Raw genomic sequence first — 3,580 nt, forward strand, 5'->3', positions numbered from 1 at the left:
ATGCACTGTTTATGCTGTGATCATGTCTTTCAAACAGCTTTAACTCTCAGGATATTTTATACATTTTTTATAATTGTAGCGACGTAACTCTAGTTATATAGGACCTTAATTGTTTGCTCCTGTAAAAATAGATTTTTTTTCTTTTTTTTCTTAATTTCATAATATTTAAAGGCTGAAGCACATGAATGTAAGCGAGAGACAGCTAAGGAAATTCTCCACCCTTCCTCTGGTACTCGGGGGAACACTTATGACAATGATGAAGGCTTGCCGAGGAAGTTTGCTAGCTTCAAAAGGAGTAAGTGACATTTCAGAACTATTTACCATGGGGTTGTTCTAAATATAAGTAATATTGGCTCAGTATTGGTTTCTGTTTAGTGCGCTTATATCTAGATTCCTTAAATGAATCTGAGCTACTAGTAGTCTTTGTCAGTGTGGTAAAACACAACAGACTATTAGTTGTGAATAGATCAGCAATGTATTTCTGGTATAATAGATATTTTACTGCATAATGTTGTAAGACATTGTTAATCCTAAACCCATCGTTCACCAGAATAACATTCTGTTCCTGTAAACATTGTTATCAGGGGAGGTGTAGCTTCCAGGATTTCCTTGGCAGACATAACTCCTACTGCAACACATCAAGATTATTTGAGCAAAATCATTGACATTCTCTGTTAAAGACTCTGCTAAAGGATTGGTTTTTCACCGATCCTTTTGTTCTTTCCCTGCATTCCTTTCAGCATTGCTGTATTTAGTGGAACAGGTGATTTGGGTCACATCACAAAACTCCAAGTTCTAATGAGCTGTAAAATACGATGGTGAAGGTCCTCAATGAATTGCCTATGTGGAGACTCACAAAATGCCTGTTTATTACGTACAAAAGTACACTGGCCTAACCTAATTTGAAACAAGGTATTACAGCAGAATAGAGAAACATGATGTTTACATTCCAGGATGATGAGCAATGTCCGTTTCGTACATAATAATCCCAACCAGTCTGGCTTCAAAGCTGCACATTCCACAGAGACTGCCCTTTTGGCTGCCACTGAGGAACTACATGCTGCTAGATCAAAAAGCTGTCATCTGTCCTCATCCTCTTTGACCTTTCGGCACTGTGTGACACAGTCAACCACAATACTCTCTTGTCCACCCTCAGGAGTCTTGGAATCCGTGGAGCTGCATGGGAATGGTTTGCTTGCTACCTGGAAGCTTGCCCATATCAGCTAACATGGAGGTGATCAACATCTGCTCCTCATAGACTCACCACTGGTGTCCCACAAGGCTCAGTACTTGGTCTTCTTTTTTTTCTCCCCCTTTACTTACTCTCTTGGTGAAGTTATATCCTCACATGGGTGATCTTACCACTACCATGCTGATGACACTCAAATTATCTTCTCCTTCCCTCCCTCAGATACCACGGCTTCTGCTTGGATCTCGGTGTGTCTGGCATACATTTCATCATGGATGATGGCTCATCAGCTGAAACTCCCAGCAAAACCCAGGTGATTCATCCCCAGATAAGGATATTGTGATATCCCTGGACAACTCTCTGATCTTCCAAATTCGGCCACTGCTCGCAATCTTGGGGTAGCCATGGACATTCAACTGTCCTTTTTCTGAAACACTTTCGTCTTTAACACATCAGAAGGATTTAATCCACACAGGCTGTCATCACTTTGAGTCTGGACTACTGTAACTCACTCCTGGCAGGTCTACCTCTGAACACAATTCATCCTCTGCAAATGATCCAACATGCAGCTGCATGTTTTGTTTTCAACCTACCTAAATTCTTCCACACCACCCTATTACAATACTCCCTCCACTGGCTTCTGGTAACTGCATACATCAGATTCAAAACACTGATGCTTGTCTACAAAGCCAAAAATGTAAAGCTCTTATCACTACTCGCACTGCACTATGCACCCTCAGATCATCTAGCACTGCTCGACTGGTCCCACCATCTCTCAGGGTGCAAGTTAGGTACTCATCGAGACACTTGTTTTGGCACGTAAGTGATTGAATGAACATCCCCTAGATGTCTGAACAGCTGAGTTACTGATTGTCTTCAAACAACGAGTAAAGACCTACTTCTTCCTGAAATACTTACTTATTTTTTTCTTGTTTGTTCATTTATAAAAAGGCTATGTTTCCTCCCAACAGTTTTTATACTGATGGTTTCCTTAGTCTGTGTCCTAATGAACCAGTATTGATGTATTTATTGAGACTTCAAAGCACTTTTGTACAATACTCTGGACATTTATTACATTTATGGCATTTGGCAGACAGCCTGTCTTGGATGGTCATCCATCCATCCATCCATCCATCCATTCGTTTGTTTGTTCATTCTCAGGACACAAGCCAGGGTCCACCCTGAACAGGATGCCAGTCTATTGTAGGGCACAACTGCACACACACTCACACACTATGGGGAATTTAGAGATGCCAATCAGTCTACACCAGAGTACCCAGAGGAAACCCATGAGACACAGGGAGAACATGCACTCTCCACACTCACATGGCAGAGGCATGAATAAAACCCCCAACCCAGGAGGTGTGAGGCAAGCATGCTATCCACCAAGCCTGACGGTCAACATAAATCTAATTAGCAAATAACTGAGCAACAAAGCCCCTGTATTTTATTTGACTGAGACATTTTGAACTACTCTGTGAGATAAATATAAATAAGATTATTTTTCCACAACAAGGTAACTGCCATCCTGGGGCTAAAAATAAATTTGATCTGACAGTATCAGCAGGGTGTAATGTCTTTTTTTTATAGCCATCTGGAAGAAAACACTCACTAGCAAATCATTCTTCTGCCACAGAGGAGACCCTGTCTGCAATTCTGATCATTCACACTAGTGACTATTTCAAACCGATTTTAGAAGATAGGCCTTGTTTTAACATATACGAGTATCCCAAATTTCAGTAAGTTGTGTCAGAAGATGTTCCGCGATCTTTCTCAAGTGGAAAAACAGGAGATGTGCTGAGATTTAAACTGACAACTTTCTGATCAGTAGCACAGGACCTGAACCACCGAGCCATCACTGCCACATTGTGTTAGTATCCATGAGAAGTTTTATCAAGAAACATACTTTCCTCACAAGCCAATGCATAAAGCAACAGAAAAGGTGAAAATGACACGTCAAACAGTCTATGTCTTCATTCCACCAGCATGCGGCATGTGGTATGTGGTATTTGGTATGTATGCAGGGTTTACATCATACTATGTCTTTAGGGAAAAATATATTCTTTTGTGGCATTCACACTGTTTTCACAAGCATCAAAGAGACTCTTTTTAAATCCATCCTTCTTTTTTCTTCCCAAGACACTTGTCTCGTGCTTTTGTGTCAGACCCCAAACCTCCTCTAATCCCTCTTTCACATCTTAGCACCCCATGTTTCCCATCTGACTAACCGCTGCATAGCCGCCGATGGCCATTCCTGATACGGAGCCATGAGAGATGCATATCAAGTCAATACAGACATAATCTCTATAATAATACACATGCACTCCTGTTGCCTAATATATCGCTAATTAGTTTCATTACAACTAATTAGCAAAGTGTGCTATGGCTGTA

At 40.9% G+C, this 3,580-nt stretch overlaps 1 long non-coding RNA gene across 1 annotated transcript; it reads left to right on the plus strand.

Annotated features, from left to right (window-relative positions):
• Nucleotides 1-208: 208 nt before the first annotated feature.
• Nucleotides 209-1,659, plus strand: LOC131357764 (uncharacterized). The gene is made up of 3 exons (XR_009205315.1): nt 209-295; nt 1,157-1,234; nt 1,412-1,659. It is a non-coding gene; the product is annotated as an uncharacterized LOC131357764 (long non-coding RNA).
• The last annotated feature ends 1,921 nt before the right edge of the window (nt 1,660-3,580 follow it).

The sequence above is a fragment of the Hemibagrus wyckioides genome, linkage group LG01 (assembly GCF_019097595.1).
Source record: "Hemibagrus wyckioides isolate EC202008001 linkage group LG01, SWU_Hwy_1.0, whole genome shotgun sequence".
Taxonomy (NCBI): domain Eukaryota; kingdom Metazoa; phylum Chordata; class Actinopteri; order Siluriformes; family Bagridae; genus Hemibagrus; species Hemibagrus wyckioides.